At 47.4% G+C, this 19048-nt stretch overlaps 1 protein-coding gene and 1 non-coding gene across 4 annotated transcripts in view; both read left to right on the forward strand.

Annotated features, from left to right (window-relative positions):
- FAM107B (family with sequence similarity 107 member B) overlaps window positions 1–19048 on the forward strand; it is a 131122-nt gene that overhangs the window by 62691 nt on the left and 49383 nt on the right. The window contains exon 1 of one of the 3 annotated variants that reach the window (XM_038741499.1): window positions 5740–5837. The exons of 1 other annotated variant lie outside the window; for it this stretch is intronic. The gene's annotated coding sequence lies outside the window, so the exon portion shown is untranslated. Of the gene's footprint in view, window positions 1–5739; window positions 5838–19048 lie in introns of those variants that run through there. One more of the 3 variants, XM_038741501.1, reaches the window with a different exon arrangement.
- Window positions 5388–5460, forward strand: TRNAK-CUU. The gene has a single exon. It is a non-coding gene; the product is annotated as a tRNA-Lys (tRNA).

Genomic DNA, 19048 nt, shown 5'->3' on the forward strand with positions numbered 1-19048 from the left:
CAGCTGGCATAAAGTGTTCCATCTTCTCTGACTTCAAAGTGATGGGACCACATTATTTCAATTTCACTGAAAGCAATTCTCTCTTGTCCCCGTCTTATCTTTTCCCCCAAATCTGGCCCCTTGAAAAGGTCATTGGTCTTTGGAAGAAGTGCTAGAGTGAGGCAAATGCAGTCATCAATCAATCAATGGTATTTATTAAGCACTTACTGTATACTACATGTACTGAGAACTTGGGAAAGTACAATGCGGCAAAGATGGTAGGCACGTTCCCTACCCACAAAGAGCTTACAGTCTGGAGGGAGGAGTTTACAGTAATGAAAAGGCCCTTGACCTTCCAGTGCTGGAGACTGCTAATGCAATCCAGCCTGGGCCCAGAGATGTGGATGGATCCATTCTGACTGGGGATGAGGGGGTTGGGGGGGAAAGGAGGGGTAAAAAAAACCCCAACTTGGCTACAAGTTGTGGGCAGGGATCATGTCTACCAACTCTACTGTATTGTACTCTCCCAAGCTCTTAAAACAGTGATCAGCACATGGTAAGTGGCCAATAAATACCATTAATCGATTGACTGATTGCTAGAGAAAAGTGCCACCTAGCCAGTCCTTATATTCTACCATCAGTTCATTTCATCCATTCCACCTATATCCTCTTCCTTATAGCCCACTCTTCTAGGATGGTTCCCCACTGACCCAAAAGAGCCTCTGTATGTCTGGAGCATGTGCAACCAATTAATTGTATTTACTGAGCACTTATTGTGTGCAGAGCACCATATGCAGAGCAGTGCTTGGGAGAGTACAATCTACCAGAATTGGTAAACATATTCCCTGCTCGCAACGAGCCTACAAGCTACATCTTCATCACCAAGATTTCAAACTCTGCAACACTCATTTGTTTGTCTTCACAAACTCGTAATTTGTGAAAAGAGTATTTTCCTTCATCACCATCATGTCTTAAGCTCTCCATAAGAGAATATTTTCCAATAAATGGGTAAACTTGGGTCAGAAATCATGTATACTCAGTCACAGGGGACTGTTTTAGGTGTAGGATGTCAGAAAACTCCAACCTGAGTAAAAGGGGCAAGTGAATAATAAAAATCCTCTGACTCCAGAGGTGTCATCTTTATATTTTGTTTTGCATTCCCGGAACAACTGAAGTATTTACTGAAGGCTGGGGCCAGGAGCCGGGTTGGCGGCTGGTTGGGAAAGAGATTCCTCAGGTTTCCTCGCCTGAAGTGATTCAGGTGGGCGTCATCACCTGGTCGGTCTGCATTGAGCAAGCTGGAGGAAGCCCGGCCTTCGACGTCTGGCGGTGGAGTAGAAATGTCGCTTGGAAGACGAACCAGGGAGAAGGAAGGAACAACGTGGCATAGTGGAAAGAACATGGGAGTCGGAGGATCTGAGTTCTCACCCTGACTCTTTCAATTTCTTGCTATGTGATCTTGGGCAAGTCACTTAACTTCTCTGTGCCTCAGTTTCCTCAACTGTAAAATGGGGATTAGCTCCTACTCAGACTTGGAGCCCCTTGTGGGTCACGGACCATGTCCAACTTGATAAACTTGTATCTATCCCAGTGCTCAGAACAGTGCGAGACACACAGTAATCACGTAACAAATATCATGAGACAAAGCGATCAATCAATCAGTGGTAATTACTGAGCACTCACTATCATCATCATCATCAATCGTATTTATTGAGCGCTTACTGTGTGCAGAGCACTGTACTAAGCGCTTGGGAAGTACAAATTGGCAACGTATAGAGACAGTCCCTACCCAACAGTGGGCTCACAGTCTAAAAGGGGGAGACAAAACCAAACATACTACAAAATAAAATAGAATAGATATGTGCAAAGAGCATTTCATTGAGCACTTGAGAGAGTACAATAATAATAATGATGGCATTTATTAAGCGCTTACTATGTGCAGAGCACTGTTCTAAGCGCTGGGGAGGTTACAAGGTGATGAGGTTGTCCCACAGGGGGCTCACAGTCTTCATCCCCATTTTACAGATGAGGTAACTGAGGGACAGAGAAGTTAAGCGACTTGCCCAAAGTCACACAGCTGACAGTTGGCGGAGCAGGGATTTGAACCCGCGACCTCCGACTCTAAAGCCCGTGCCCTTTCCACTGAGCCACGCTCCTTCTTACAATACAACAGGATGAGCGGACAAGTTCCCTGCCATAACAAGTTTCCAATCTAGAGGGGATGAAAGACAAACAAGGAAACTGAGAAGGGTAAGGGTGGAGGGGCACCCATTGGGAGCTAGACTTGTGCTTCCATTCCCTCCCTCTCCCCCGGCTCTGCCCAATGCCCGGGGCTAGCCAAGCCGAAAGGCTGAGGGGAGGCCTTTTTAGACTGTGAGCCCACTGTTGGGTAGGGACTGTCTCTATATGTTGCCAACTTGTACTTCCCAAGCGCTTAGTACAGTGCTCTGCACACAGTAAGTGCTCAATAAATACAATTGATTGATTGATTGAGGGGAGGCTGCAGGGAGAAAGAGAGGCTGGAGGGAGGGAGGAGAGGCAGCAGGGAGAAGAACCCACTGTTGGGTAGGGACTGTCTCTATATGTTGCCAATTTGTACTTCCCAAGCGCTTAGTACAGTGCTCTGCACACAGTAAGCGCTCAATAAATACGATTGATTGATTGATTGATTGATTGGGGGAGACTGCAGGGAGAAAGAGAGGCTGGAGGGAGGGAGGAGAGGCAGCAGGGAGAAGAACCCACTGTTGGGTAGGGACTGTATATGTTAACAATTTGTACTTCCCAAGCGCTTAGTACAGTGCTCTGCACACAGTAAGCGCTCAATAAATACGATTGATTGATTGATTGATTGATTGATTGATTGAGGGGAGGCTGCAGGGAGAAAGAGAGGCTGGAGGGAGGGAGGAGAGGCAGCAGGAAGAAGAACCCACTGTTGGGTAGGGACCGTCTCTATATGTTGCCAATTTGTACTTCCCAAGCGCTTAGTACAGTGCTCTGCACACAGTAAGCGCTCAATAAATGCGATTGATGATGAAGAAGAGGCAGCGGGGAGGAGAGGCTGGAGGGAGAAGGAGAATCCGGGCCGCGCAGCAGGGCAGGTGGGCGAGTTGGCGTGGGGCGCGGACCCTTAGAAGAGAGCCCGGCTGCCCGTTGTGTCCGGGCCAGGGGGGCTGCCCACAAGGGCCAAGCGGGGCCGGGGCCGGCCCGTGCCAGGGGCAGCGCGACCTCCATGTCACCGCCGTCCTCCCTCCTACTTAGGTCGTGGGACCTGACGCTCTTACATCTACCCCAGCGCTTAGCACACTACTCGGCACCTAGTAAACGCGCCCATTATTACGGGGAGTAGGGCCCCAGCCTCGGTCCCCTCTGCCGGTGAAGTGTGGACGACAACCATCCCACCCCCGGCCCAGAAACTTTCTGCCCCTTGGCGAAGCAGCCTGGCTTAGGGGCAAGAGCCCGGGCTTGGGGGTCAGAGGTCGTGGGTTCTAATCCCGGCTCTGCCACTTGTCAGCTGTGGGACTTGGGGCAAGTCACTTAACTTCTCTGTGCCTCAGTCACCTCATCTGTAAAATGGGGATGAAGACTGTGAGCCCCACGTGGGACAACCTGATCACCTTGTATCCTCCCCGGCGCTTAGAACAGTGCTTTGCACATAGTAAGTGCTTAACAAATGCCATCATTATTATTATTATTATTAAAACGGGGATGAAGACTGTGAGCCCCACGTGGGACAGCCTGGTCACCTTGCATCTACCCCAGCGCTTAGGACAGTGCTCGGCATATAGTAGGCGCTTAACAAATACCGTCATCATTACTATTATTAAATCCGCGGCAGAAGCAGAGAGAGAAGCAGCGTTGTTTAGTGGAAAGAGCACGGGCTTGGGAGTTAGAGGTCATGGGTTCAAATCCCGGTTCTGCCAATTGTCAGCTGTGTGACTGTGTGACTTTGGGCAAGTCACCTCACTTCTCTGGGCCCCAGTTCCCTCATCTGTAAAATAGGGATTAAGACTGTGAGCCCCACATGAGACAGCCTGATTACCTTGTATCTACCCCAGCGCTCAGAACAGTGCTTTGCACATAGTAAGCGCTTAATAAATGCCATCATTATTATTAGAAGTAGTACTTAACTTCTCTGTGCCTCAGTTATCTCATCTGTAAAATAGGGATGAAGACTGTGAGCGCCCCGGGGGACAACCTACTCACCTTGTAACCTCCCCAGCGCTTAGAACAGTGCTTTCCACGTAGGAAGCGCTTAATAAATGCCATCATTATTATTAGTAGTATGTAACTTCTCTGTGCCTCAGTTATCTCATCTGTAAAATAGGGATGAAGACTGTGAGCCCCCTGGGGGGCAACCTGCTCACCTTGTAACCTCCCCAGTGCTTAGAACAGTGCTTTGCACATAGGAAGTGCTTAATAAATGCCATCATTATTATTATTAAGGCCCAGGGTGGGCAGATGGGAGGGCGTGAGGAGAGCGGCACACGAGGCGGAGTATGTGTGTGTATGTTGTGCCTCAGTTACCTCATCTGTAAAATGGGGTTTAAGACTATGAGCCCCACGTGGGGCAACCTGATCACCTTGTAACCTCCCCAGCGCTTAGAACGGTGCTTTGCACGTGGGAAGCGCTTAGTAAATGCCATTATTAAGGCCCAGGGTGGGCGGATGGGAGGGTGCGAGGAGTGTGTGTGTGTGTGTATGTTATGCCTCAGTTACCTCATCCGTAAAATGGGGGTTAAGACTGTGAGCCCCACGTGGGGCAACCTGATCACCTTGTAACCTCCCCAGCGCTTAGAACGGCGCTTTGCACATAGTGAGTGCTTAACAAATGCCATTATTATTATGATTATGTGCGGGGGGCGGGGTCTGTGTGTGTGTGTGTGTGTGTGTGAGAGAGAGCGCGCGGGGGGGTGGCGGAGTATGTGTGTGTGTGTGTGTGTATATGTTGTGCCTCAGTTACCTCATCTGTAAACTGGGGGTTAAGACTGCGAGCCCCACGTGGGGCAACCTGATCACCTTGTAACCTCCCCAGCGCTTAGAACGGGGCCTTGCACATAGTGAGCGCTTAACAAATGCCATTATTATTATGACTATGTGCGGGGGGGGCGGGGTCTGTGTGTGTCTGTAAGTGTGTGTGTGTGTGTGTGAGAGAGAGAGAGAGAGAGAGAGAGAGAGAGAGAGAGAGAGAGAGAGCGGGGGGCGGAGTATGTGTGTGTATGTTGTGCCTCAGTTACCTCATCTGTAAACTGGGGGTTAAGACTGCGAGCCCCACGTGGGGCAACCTGATCACCTTGTAACCTCCCCAGCACTTAGAACAGTGCTTTGCACATGGGAAGCACTTAATAAATGCCATTATTATTATGATTATGTGCGGGGGGCGGGGTCTGTGTGCGCCTGGGCGTGTAGGTGCCCGGCTAGCTCAGTCGGTAGAGCATGAGACCCTTAATCTCAGGGTCGCGGGTTCGAGCCCCACGTTGGGCGCGGTGTATTTTCTTTTCGACTGTGAGCCCACTGGTGGGTAGGGACCGCCTCTATCTGTTGCCAACTTGTACTTCCCAAGCGCTTTGGTCCAGTGCTCTGCACACGGTAGGCGCTCAATAAATACGACTGATGATGATGTGTGTGTGTGTGTGAGAGAGAGAGAGAGAGAGAGAGAGCGCGGGGGGCGGAGTCTGTGCGTGGGGGGGCGGGCTCCTGTGTGTGTGTGTGAGTGTGTGTGTGTGTGTGAGTGTGTATGTGAAAAGCGAGCGGGCCGCGCAGCATCCGCCAGGACCGGCCATCATCATCATCATCATCATCTCCCGGACTCCAGCAGAGGCGGTGGGGGGGTCCGGGCGGAGCGCGCTCCCCTTTGTGAGGTAGGTCCCTGCCTGCCGCCCGCCCCCCCCTCTCTCCCTGTCTCCCTCCCTCCTTCCCTCTTTCCCTGCTTCCCTCCCTGCTCAGCATTCCCACCGTGCACACAAAGGCGCGGGGCGCCCGGGAAGCCTCCCGGTGCCCTCCCCTTCCCCTCCTCAGCCCCCCGGGATGGGCCCAACGGCCGGGCGAGAGACGCGTGGGCCCCTGCGTCCAGGCCCCGGATCGGCCTGGACGGGGGCCCGCCCCTCCATTTATTTATTTTATTTGTACCTATTTATTCCCATTATTTCATTTTGCTAATATGGTTCGTTTTGTTCTCTGTCACCCCCTTCTAGACTGTGAGCCCGCTGTTGGGTAGGGACCGTCCCTAGATGTTGCCAACTTGGACTTCCCAAGCGCTTAGTCCAGTGCTCTGCACACAGTAAGCGCTCACTAACTACGATTGATTGATTGATTGATTGAGAGGGAGAGAGGGAGAGGGAGAAGGGGGGGAGGAGGAGAAAGAGAGAGGGAGAGGGGGAGAGGGAGTTTTATTTCATTTTATTTTGTTAGTATGTTTGGTTCTGGCCTCTGTCTCCCCCTCCTAGACTGTGAGCCCACTGGTGGGTAGGGACTGCCTCTTTATGTTGCCAGCTTGCACTTCCCAAACGCTTAGCACAGTGCTCTGCACACAGTAAGCGCTCAATAAATACGATCGATTGATTGAGAGGGAGAGAGGGAGAGGGAGAAAGGGGGGGAGGAGGAGAAAGAGAGAGGGAGAGGGGAGAGGGAGTTTTATTTCATTTTATTTTGTTAGTATGTTTGGTTCTGGCCTCTGTCTCCCCCCTTCTAGACTGGGAGCCCACTGGTGGGTAGGGACTGTCTCTAGATGTTACCAGCTTGTACTTCTCCAAGCGCTTAGTCCAGTGCTCTGCACACAGTAAGCGCTCAATAAATACGATCGATTGATTGAGAGGGAGAGAGGGAGAAAGGGGGGGAGGAGGAGAAAGAGAGAGGGAGAGGGGAGAGGGAGTTTTATTTCATTTTATTTTGTTAGTATGTCTGGTTCTGGCCTCTGTCTCCCCCTTCTAGACTGGGAGCCCACTGGTGGGTAGGGATTGGCTCTAGATGTTACCAGCTTGTACTTCCCAAGCGCTTAGTCCAGTGCTCTGCACACAGTAAGCGCTCAATAAATACGATTGATTGATTGAGAGGGAGAGAGGGAGAAAGGGGTGGGGAGGAGGAGAAAGAGAGAGGGAGAGGGGAGAGGGAGTTTTATTTCATTTTATTTTGTTAGTATGTTTGGTTCTGGCCTCTGTCTCCCCCTTCTAGACTGGGAGCCCACTGGTGGGTAGGGACTGTCTCTAGATGTTACCAGCTTGTACTTCCCAAGCGCTTAGTCCAGTGCTCTGCACACAGTAAGCGCTCAATAAATACGACGGAATGAATGAAACGGAGCGAGAGCGGGCCTCGACCCGACCCGCCTCGGAAACGCTGCTTTGGGCGAACAAAGGCCAAGCCGCCCAGGCCGGGCGACGAACAACCGGGCCGTCGCAATCAATCAATCAATCAATCAATCAATCATCAATCGTATTTATTGAGCGCTTACTGTGTGCAGAGCACTGGACTAAGCGCTTGGGAAGTACAAGTTGGCAACAGATAGAGACAGTCCCTACCCAGCAGTGGGCTTACAGTCTAAAAGGGGAGGAGTCTAAAAGGGGGGAGATGTGTCTCGCATCCCATTCGTTCCATCGTATTGATTGAGCACTTCCTGTGTGCAGAGCACTGCACTAAGCGCTTGGGAAGCACAAGTCGGCAGCAGATAGAGACGGGCCCTTCCCAACATCGGGCTTCTGTAGCTCCCCCTTCTAGATTGGGTAGGGACTGTCTCTATATGTTGCCGACTTGGACTTCCCAAGCGCTTAGTACAGTGCTCTGCACACAGTAAGCGCTCAGTAAATACGATTGATTGATTGGGTGGGCGTGGGAGGGCGAGCGAGGCTTGGCTGCCCAAAGTAACTTTTCTTTTTCCCGGATCGAGGACTCCCGCCCGTGCTTCTCGCTCGCGTTTCATCATTGGAGGTTATTTGGGTGTAACTCCCGACGAGGGAGCCGGGAAAAGGCCCCGGGTCCCATTTCGACCTTTTCCTTAAAACCCCTGATTGTGAGCCCACTGTTGGATAGGGACCGTCTCTATATGTTGCCAGCTTGTGCTTCCCAAGCGCCTAGTACAGTGCTCTGCGCACAGTAAGCGCTCAATAAATACGTTTGATTGATTTTTCGCAGCAGAACAGCCGTCGGGTCAAAGGGAGATTTTAAATCCGCGTAGAGTGCTTAGGGAATGGGATTAAAGCAAACAACCTGTGGAATTCAGAGAGCCCCGAGGGGAGGGTTAGGATGGGACCAGGATTTTTTTTGTAGGTTGGGCCTGCCCTTGGGAGTCTTGCCCTGGAAGAGTTACTCCACCTGCCTCTGGAAGATCCTTAGGGTCGGAAAAATTGGGCACAGGGTAAAAGAGAGCAGCAGTATGGGGGGCAATTAAAGGCTGCCACTAAAGGGGAGGAATGTGTGTCATTATTATTATTACTTTTAAGTGCCGTCGAGTCGTTTCCAATTCATAGCACTCCATGGATATACCTTAGTGAGTTAAATTCTCCCCCCTGTGTTGTAGACAGACTTTTCTCTCCCGCCACCGTGGTGGTGGTTCAGTCAACCCGCCTTCCTGTTGGTTGCTTGGGAAACTCCGTCTGCAGCCCGTTTTGGGCGCGGGAAACTTCTGTCGCCGGTTTCGTGATCGAAGTCGACAGTGGTCGTGACTGTAAGTGTGGGCTCTTTACCTTTTTAAAAACAGTCCTGCCCGTTTCCAAACACAACCCACCGAGGCTTGATGCAGAGTTCCCCTAGTTCGTGTATGAGTGGATGCTTTGTTATCCAGAGAAGCGGTGTATGGGCTGGGCTGTCGGTTATCTTAAAATACTTGTTTAATGCAGAAATGCAAATACCTAAAGTACCTGTTGGGGTCAAGTGAGCAGAAAAGAGTGCAGGTTTTATTTTTACCACCCAGGCACTCGTTTTTTCCTTACCTGGGTGTGGAGGGTTAAAAATGTTTGTGAATAGGTGATACCTTTGGTTCTATTTTCAAAGGATGGTCTACTATTTGGTTTTAAAAACAACAACAAACAAATGTAGCTAAATCTTGTCACCAAATTTGAATGCAGCAATGCCCTCCCGAAGGATTGTGAAAGTCTTCTTAAACTGCTGCAACCGTGAGGCTTTTCCCCCCACTGATCTCTGTTGCTGCATCATAATAATAATAATAATGATGGCATTTGCTAAGTGCTTCCTATGTGTCAAGTGGCATTCTAAGCACTGGGATAGATACATGCTAATCAGGTTGGTCACAGTCCCATTCTTGTCGCACATAGGGCTCAGTCTTAATCCCCATTTTGCAGATGAGGTGACTGAGGCCTAGAGAAGTGAAGTGACTTGCCCAAGTCCACTTGGCATACAAGAGGCAGATCTGGGATTAGAACTCCGAGGTTCATGCTTTATCAGCTAACCTATGTTGCTTCCCCTGTGTCTTCTATCATAAGGAATGGGGCTCCTTAGGGTGCTTGGGCACCACAGACTTCTCTCCCCATTTTAATGGTTGACACCGGGACCTCTTAACGTCCCCTCTGCTTTTTTACACCGCAGAAGACTTGGAGAATACCCTGCAGTATTGAATAGCTACGATATTGATATTGAATAGCTAATAGCTCTTTAGTTTACAGCATGGTAATTTGTGGTATCAGGCTCCTACTATGTGCCAAGCATCACACTAAGTGCAAGGGTAGATTTAGGTCAGACACAGTCCCTTACCCACCTAGGGCCGGCCTAAGTAGGAGGGAGAGCGAATATTTAATCCCTATTTTACTGATGAGGAAACTGAGGCACGTGACTTGCCCAAGGTCACAGGGTGGGCAGATAGCAGAGCTGGGATTAAAACCCAGGGCCCCCTGAGTCTCAGGCCCGTGCTCTTCTGACTAGGTCACATTGCTTCCCATCCAGCAGCCTCCCCTTCCAATCAGATGTTTGAAGTAGGAACGTAGTGATGACAGTAGGACAACGTGAAAGCCGCGTTCTTCACGGGGTAGCGGTAGTAGGCTTTTTGTGATAACTTGCTTGTGAAAAGGCCCAGAAAATTGAGGAAGGAATCAAATAGTAAAAGCTGTCAAAATCCCTTAATCAAGCTTTGGCTCTCCTCCGACCTCCAGGAGGTTTGGGATGACAAACAAGGGGTTTTTTTTGGTCTCCTTCAGAACTGCTGTCCCCACAGGACCAGAGTTTGGGTGTGCACTTCTTTTAGGGTTGCTCATCAAAGAGAAACTTCCTGAAGGAAGTAGTGGAAGTTGAAATCATCCGACACTTTGTGAACTAGGCTGAACCGAACTGGAGAGAGGGTTCTGGGGGCTTGGACCTTCTGTCCAGTCACTGGAGTTAGACAGGAAGAACCTTTGCTGCTCTCTTGGCCCTCTTGGTTTGAGGGGGAAAAAAAACCTCCTCTGGGACACAGCACGGAGTACTAACGTTTTGAGTGTGGTGGGGAGGGGCGAAGGAAGTTAACAGTTACAAGCATTTGTAGGAGGCGCCTAGATGCCCTTGACTGCCCTTCCCCCTAACCCCCATGATCATCATCATCATCAATCGTATTTATTGAGCGCTTACTGTGTGCAGAGCACTGTACTAAGCGCTTGGGAAGTACAAATTGGCAACATATAGAGACAGTCCCTACCCAACAGTGGGCTCACAGTCTAAAAGGGGGAGACAAAACCAAACATACTAACCCCGGGAAGTAGTGTGTTACCATAATGCCTGTGTCTTCAGATACTCCAGGGGAATTCTTCCATGCCACCTGATCAAGGGAGCAGGGACCAGAAGAATGGGATTGGAAGCCAAAGTGTCTAGCTAGGGAACAAAACCAAAAAAGTCACCCGATGTGGGGGCGGGGGGGGGGAGGAGCGCCCATTGCTGTTAACTTCCTTTTCCTTTCTCTGATCTATGCTTATTTTGTTTTTCTCCTTCAAGCTAAACATTTTCTCTCTGTCAGGGGAAGTGCTGGGCCTTAGCCTTCTGTGAACTCATGCTCACCTTCAGCCTTTAGGTTATCCTGCTCAAACAAACCTGCCTCCCTGGTGAATGAAATCAACATTCTTTCCTGTTTGCTTGTCCTAGGGAGTTATTCCCCCCAGGAGCCTCAGCCAGCTAGGAGCTGCTTCAAGGCTGAAGCTGGGTGTGTAGAACGTTTATTTGAATATTGTTTATTTTTTTTCCATTCCTATGTTCCCTAAGCATTTTATTTACCCTGGGCCCGGAACACTTATGTAAATAATACTAATAACAACAATGATAATTGTGGCATTTAGGTGTTTACTACATATCAAACACTGTACTAAGCCTTGGGGTCTAGACATTATAATCAGGTCGGGTCAATGTACATATCCTTACGCTCTTGCTTTCCGCATCTGTGATTTTTATTTTTAGCACCTGTCTCCTCTACTAGATTGTAAGCTCCTCGTGAGCAGAGCTTGTGTCTGTCACCTGAATTGTACTCTTCCAAGTGCTTATTACGATGTTTTGCACACAGTAAGTCCTCAATACATGCTATTGATTTTTTTTTTTAACATGGATGAAATTGGGTTTTTATAAAGGGTCCTGAAATGAGGGACTCTGAGGGAATCCTGTAGCAGCCTCCCTTCACCCACAAAGCAGCAAGGAACCTGCTGTTCTCCCATGGCGCCTGCCCTTCTTGGAACTGGCATGGCCAGGAAAAGAGGCTGAGCATCTCAGAGCTGTAGTGACACTGCAAACCACCCTGCACTCAGATTTTTTCCTGACATTGTCAAAAATTATTGTTCAGTTTTTCCACCATCTTGGTGAAAATTGAATGTGGGGGGGGGAACTCAGAAGAAAACTCTTCCAAAAACCTGATAATATGCAGAAAAAATAGTTGAAAGCTAAGTACAGTATGCCGTATGCTTGAGGCAGCGCATTGAGATGGCTGTGCAGTAGCAGTTAATGATGGACAGCAGCAGTTAATGAGGCACATTCGGGAAAAGTTCTTCACTGACTGAACATGGGTGTGGGGAGGAAGAATCTACTTGGGTTTTGTCCTTTGTGAAGCAGTGAGGCAAGGCCCGGAAGGACAGGTTAGAAGTAGCATTCCATCAGCCTTTACCTATCATGGTAAACATCTTCCCTGGGCACGACGTGTAGCTAGTTCTGGGCTTCTTTTTGCGCTGGGGATGGTAGGCTCCTCAACCTTGAAGAGTGAATGCTTCAGTTTCATCTCTCCCAACCCTCCCGTCACTTTGGCACCTGCTCTGGTTCTGGTTGAACCGAAGGGTTGGGGCTTGGATCACCATCTTTGGGCCTCTTCTGCCTGGTACTCCCTAGATGTGGCTTTGACTCCGAGGACGTAGGAGGACTGAGACAGGGGTGAGATCTGCTGTAAGGTGGAGTTGTTCAGGCCTTCTTTCCTAATACCAGACCTGTTCCACTACTTACTTCTTGGGTAGGCTAAGGGTACATGTGTGTATGTGTGTACACCCCCCCCCCCTTTTTTTTTACCACCAGCCCCATTTTAGGTGAGGTGTTTTTTTAATGGTATTTGTTAGGCGCTTACTATGTGTCAAACTGTTCTAAGCACTGGGGTAGGTATGAGTTCCTTAGGTCATTCACAGTCCCTGTCCCACATGGGCCTCGTAGTCTAAGCAGAAGGGAGAACACACAGATTCCATGAAGAGGTACCAGAAGTGAGAAAGGGGAGATGAAATAATGTTTAACGGCAATTTACAAGGAGAAAGAAACAGCCGTGGGGCCTAGTGGAAAGAGCCCAAGACTTGGAGTCAGGACACCTGGGTTCTAATCTCCGGCTCCTACACTCGTCTGCTGTGTGACCATGGGAGAGTCACTTTGTCTATCTGTGCCTCAATTTCCTCATCTTTAAAATGGGTATTAAGTACCTGCTATCCCTTCCCCTTAGAGTGTGAGCCCCACGTGGGACTGATTCTGACCTAATTGTATTATATCTACCCCAGTGCGTAGTCTAGTGCTTGGCACACGGTGTGCTTAGTCAGTCAATGGTATTTATTGAACATTTACTGTGTGCAGAGCATTGTACCAAGCGCTTGGGAGAATCCAAGAGAGTTGGTAGACACGTTCCTTGCCCACAAGGAAGATGGATGTTAATCTAAATAAATTACAGAGATGTAATAAGTGCCATGGGGCTGATAGTGGGGCAGATATCAAGTGCGTAATAAATACCACACTAATTATTAAGAAGGAGGCGGTCACTATGGATTGACTGAAAGGAAAGAGGATTCGTGTAGGGGTGGGAGAGACAGTTTATTACAACTCCTGCTGATTCATCCCACTGATTCCTTTTAGACTCTGGACACATTCTGACTAGCAGGGTTGTGCTGAAGGATTTATTTTTCAATGGATATAAATGGTGCCTAGAACAGAATAACCATTCAACCCACTTGGTAGAGGGGTGGGGGAATGATAATGAACCATACAAAAACGACTGAAGGTTCTCCACTGTGCTAGAGGCGGTTTGTGGGAGGGTGTCTGGCTTGGTGAAGTGGGCAGAACCTGGCAAAGGATGGTTTGGACAGCTCATCATTTTTACTCTTGGTGCTTCCACTTACTCATCACACATCCAGGGGTAAGTCATTTAATCATTCTCCATTTCCCCTCCAACTGGGGAATGACAGGAATCCGTAGCTTTTGAGGACTAATTTAGTAAGTGCTCTGACATGCTCAGATGAAGAAGACTTGGATAAAGTATGGAGCATATCCCTGTTCTTCCTCATTTACCTCCTCTTACTTCCAGTTCTCGCTTCCTGTCAAATTGTCTTTTTGTAGACAGAACCCATGATTCAATGTCAAGTGGATGTATTTTCCCTTTATTCTTCTTTTCCCATAAATATCTTTCCTTCCCTTCTTTGTTCTTAGTTAAGCCATTAAAATATTGGATTGCATGTGTTTTTGGTTTTTTTTGAGAAGATATGTTTTTGGTGTACTATTATATTGGATTACATGCATATTTTCTTTTAGAGGAGACAGATTCTCAGTTTACTATCCTGTATCGTATGTGCTCTTACAGGAAAAAAAAAGGCCCCTGGTTGTCTTGGTACCTGGTTTCTGCAGCAACTACACAGAACTTTGTGTTTCAAGACCCAAACAGCCCTGATGATTGAGTTGTTCCCTGTGTTCCCTGTTATTCACCGTAGGTAAAGAAACTATAAGGTGTGACTCATTTATTGAGCGCTTACTATGCACTGAGCTCTGTTCTAAGCACTTGGGAGAGTACACTACAACAGATTTGGCAGAAACGTTCCCTGTCCACAGCGAGCTTACTGTCTAGAGAGAGCTTACAATTACTCTGCTGGAAATGTGTGGTTTTGATGCAAGTCTCTTCTGTCATGTCATCCTCAGGGGCCAGGCTAGAGAAAGAATAATTCAATCAATCAATTGTATTTATTGAGCACTTACTGTGTTCGGAGCACTGTACCAAGTGCATGGGAGAGGACAACATAACAGAAGACATGTAGACATGGTCCTTGCCCACAAGGACCTTACAATATAGAGGGGGAGACAGACAAGTAAATTATGGATATTTTATGTATTTTACTGTGGGATTGAGGGTGGAGTGATTATCAAGTGCTTAAAGGGGCACAGAGTTCGTAGTGTGAATATTGCTAATACAGTAAATAGTCCAAAAACCCCAACCAATCCAGAGAATTTTCACTAGTCCTAACTGCTCAAAGTAGTTTTTTTTCAACTCAGCCAAGCAATTGGATAAGAATTGCTTGGTCGAGGAGAAAAAACTACTTTTTCGATCCTCCTGGCATAGTTTCCGTGAGGCTAAGTGTTCGAGGCTGTAATTCTATTCCTAATAGGGTTGGTGGATCTCTGTCATCTACCACCCACCCATTCTTACTCTTAGAAGTGAATTTTAAAGTTATTGTATTTTATCAGACCACTGCCTAAATGTATTTGTTTGGTCAAATAGATTAGGTACTTATTTATTTATTAGGCTCTCAGCTGCCATTCAAAAAATGAATTTCTAGCAGGCTATGAATCAATATTTTTTAATGTCAGTCTCCTCTAGATTGTAAGCTCCGTGAGGGCGGGGAACATGTCTGACAAATGTGTTCTATTCTATTCTCCCATATGCTAATATAGCGCTCTGCACACAGTAAGCGCTCAGTAAATCCTATTGATTAAACCAGGGTTTGTTAGGCATGCAATTTCCCCTCACTGAATATATGAACAGATAACATGAAGACCTGGACTACTCATCACAACAGGCACGTTTATTTAGTGCCTCCTGCACATAGCAGCGAGAAGCAGTGTGGCTCAGTGGAAAGAGCCCGGGCTTTGGAGTCAGAGGTCATGGGTTCAAATCCCGGCTCCACCACTTAGCTGTGTGACTTTGGGCAAGTCACTTTACTTCCCTGGGCCTCAGTTACCTCAGATGTAAAATAGTGACGAAGACTGAGCCCCACGTGGTACACCCTGATTGCCTTGTAACCTCCCCAGCACTTAGAACAGTGCTTTGCACATAGTAAGTGCTTAATAAATGCCATTATTATTATTATTATTTTTATTATTGCACTAACCTAGGCACTTAGAATTGAAAATGCCGAGGGCCAGGGGAGAGAGATAAACGGGCCCAATCACTTAAAAATTCAGTGAGTAAAAGCGTAAGGGCATAGATACCATAATGCAGCCAAAGAAAGCAATTAATCAGTAAAGAGAATGGTAAGGCCCTGATGGGATAAACCTGTAACTGGGAAAGGTGGGTTAACCAGAAATTCACTTCCCCTTCCTTTCAGAGGGAGGGACCCTGCATAGATTCAGGTCAAAAGCAGATATTTCTGTAGAAATAGCTTCACATTAACAACTCTAGGCAGTATAAGAATTGCCTTTTTTTAAATGATATTTGTTAAGCACTTAACTGTGTGCCAAGCACTGTTCCAAGCGCTGGGGAAGATACAGGGTAATCAGGCTGGAAACAGTCCATGCCAATTGTATTTATCGAGCACTTACTGTGTACAAAGCACTTTACTAACTGCTTGGGAGAGAACAGCATAACGCTATAACAGACACATTCTCTGTCTGCAACAGGCTTACAGTCTAGAGGGGGCTCACAGTCTTAATCCCCATTTTAAAGATGAAGAAACTGAGGCACAGAGAAGTGAAGTGAAGCGATTTGCCTGAGGTCACACAGCAGCCAAGTGGTGGAGCTGGGATTAGAACCCAGGTCCTTCTGAATCCCAGGCTCATGCTCTATCCATTAGGCCACACTGACAAGAACCTAGTACTGTAGTCACTGTCAAGGTGTGATAATGTGGACAGGCATTTCCAGCTGTTACTCACTGGGTCTAATTAGAAAAATGCACTAACTGGGGGATCTTGTGGAATAATAGCAGTATTTGTGCTGTGCAGTGTGCTAAGTGGTGGGGTGGGTATGATACAGTCAGATCAAACCCAGTCCCTGTCCCACACGGGGCTCACAGTATAAGGGTTGGAAAAACAAATGAAAAATTGAATCTACTTTTTTAGTTGCTTGAAGTGAACTTCATAAATAGATGGATTCGGGCCACACCTTATAGGTCCTCACTGAGAACTGCCCAAAGTAAAAATACTCAACTATATAATTAAGCAAAGTTTACTGTTTTTTCCTAGCCAGAAATGTCAATTTGAGAGGAAATTACATTGCTCAACAAAGAACCTGTAACTTGCTGTCTGAGCTTAAACTGAAGCCAGGTATAAAGTTTTATTTGTGTGGTTAATGTCATTGGGTTCTTTTTTCTTTTTTTAAATGTTTTGTATATATCTAGGTGACTTTTCTCTCTCCTTTGTCTTGGAGTGTTCTGGGGTGATTGACTCTTGCAGTTGAAATTTTCAGGGTAAGGGATTTGGCACCTTTCAAAGGAGATGCCCCTTGTGTTTTAATTCTGAGGTTTTGCTTGGGAAGAGTACAATACTTTTTGTACAATATTTGTACAATGCCTCAGAGGTGATAGACACAGTCCCTGCCCACAAGGAGCTTACAGTCTAGTTAGCCATCCAGCCCAGGAGGAGACAGTAGATTCTTTGTGATCATCTTGGGCCTGGGACCTCCTGGGAGATGCTAGAGATTTTTAAGAACAGGTCTGGCAACAGACTTATCCCCTTGCTGGGATGAAGAGGCAGGGGCAATTAGTAGGGTTACTGGGAGGTGGTGACAGAGCTGGAGAGGTCCTGAGAGGGTTAGAAGGGTCCATTAAGGTTAGAAGATCATCATCATCATCATCATCAATCGTATTTATTGAGCGCTTACTAGGTACAGAGCACTGTACTAAGCGCTTGGGAAGTACAAATTGGCAACATCTAGAGACAGTCCTTACCCAACAGTGGGCTCACAGTCTAAAAGGGGAAGACAGAGAACAAAACCAAACATACCAACAAAATAAAATAAATAGAATAGATATGTACAAGTAAAATAAATAAATAGAGTAATAAATATGTACAAACATATATACAGGTGCTGTGGGGAAGGGAAGGAGGTAAGAAGGGGGGGATGGAGAGGGGGACGAGGGGGAGAGGAAGGAAGGGGCTCAGTCTGGGAAGGCCTGGAGGAGGTGAGCTCTCAATAGGGCCTTGAAGGGAGGAAGAGAGCTAGCTTGGCGGATGGGCAGAGGGAGGGCATTCCAGGCCCGGGGGAGGACGTGGGCCTGGGGTCGACTGTGAGACAGGCGAGAACGAGGCCCGGTGAGGAGATTAGCAGTGGAGGAGCGGAGGGTGTGGGCTGGGCTGTAGAAGGAGAGAAGGGAGGTGAGGTAGGAGGGGGCGAGGGGATGGAGACCCTTGAAGCCGAGGGTGAGAAGATACACCTTAAAACCAATTACAGGTGGAAGGAAGAAATAGAGAATAAAAATATGTCCATAGAGGCTGGATGGAGATGAGTAGGTGAGATCTTTAAGTATCCTTAGCTTCTCTGGATCTGTCTCTCCCACTCTGTCTTTCCTCTGGGCAAACCCAACCATTCTTCCTTTTTCCTTCCCCAAGTCTGACCAAAGAACACTCTCCCCCCCCACCCCCCAGTTTTCTCCAGATCTCACTTTCATATATTCTGGACTTTTGGTTTCTCCTTATCTGGCAACCGCCCCCCACCCCCCCCCACTTTTTTTCCAGGAAGTCAGTAGACCCTTCACCCCTAGGCAGAAGGGAGATGCTCCCCCGCCCTCTCCCATTTTGTAAATGCAGGAATGAAGTAAGTGCTGAGAGAGTTTGTCAATCTGGGTTTCAGAACCTCCTCATCTCCGGCTGCTCTGTAAGGTTTTTCTTCCTGCAAATGTTTTCACCTCCCAAGAGCAAAGAAAATTGAACTCTCTTCCCTTGTCTTTCTCCCTTTACCCCCAATTAGGTTAAAGGCCTTCAGGGAGAGAATTATATTTTATTATCACTTTTCCAGTGCTTAATAGAGTGTTTCACACCCTAGTTTAACTCTGCAGTCATCTGTGTATGTGGTAGGCTTAGCTTAATTCCCAAATTACATTTTTCACAAACTCTTTGCTTTTCATCTGAGCGATGGAAATGCAGTGTAGAGTTTCTGACTTAGTGCTCTTGTTTGTGTTGGAAATCGAATCACTGGCAAGTACAGCCTCAGCTCTTCTGTATAAATCCTTCTTTGTGATCTTTTGCACATACCAAGAAAAATTTCAACTATTTCGTATTTTTAACATTACTCAGGAATTGTGGGACTCTTTCCAGAAATCATCAGAATTATCAAGCCATGTTTTTAATTTTAAGTAGAGGCATAATATTGTATCCTCATGGAGGATTAATTTGATGTCACTAAATTCCTCTTCCGTCTTCTTTCCAACCCCTATTTTAAAACTGACAGCGTGGCATAATGGATAGAGCACAGGCTTGGGAGACAGAAGGTGCTGGGTTCTAATCCCTTCTCTGCCAATTATCTGCTGTGTGACCTTGGGTATGTCACTTTACTACTCTGTGCCTCAGTTACCTCATCTGTAAAATGGAGATTGAGGCTGTGAGCCTCTTGTGGGACATGGACTGTGTCCAATCTGGTTTTCTTGTGTCCATCCCTGTGCTTAGTACAGTGCCGGGTACATAGCAAGTGCATAACAAATACCACTATTAATAATAATAATAATAATCTAGTCATTTTAGCAGT

Source organism: Tachyglossus aculeatus (genome assembly GCF_015852505.1).
Source record: "Tachyglossus aculeatus isolate mTacAcu1 chromosome 12 unlocalized genomic scaffold, mTacAcu1.pri SUPER_6_unloc_1, whole genome shotgun sequence".
Taxonomy (NCBI): domain Eukaryota; kingdom Metazoa; phylum Chordata; class Mammalia; order Monotremata; family Tachyglossidae; genus Tachyglossus; species Tachyglossus aculeatus.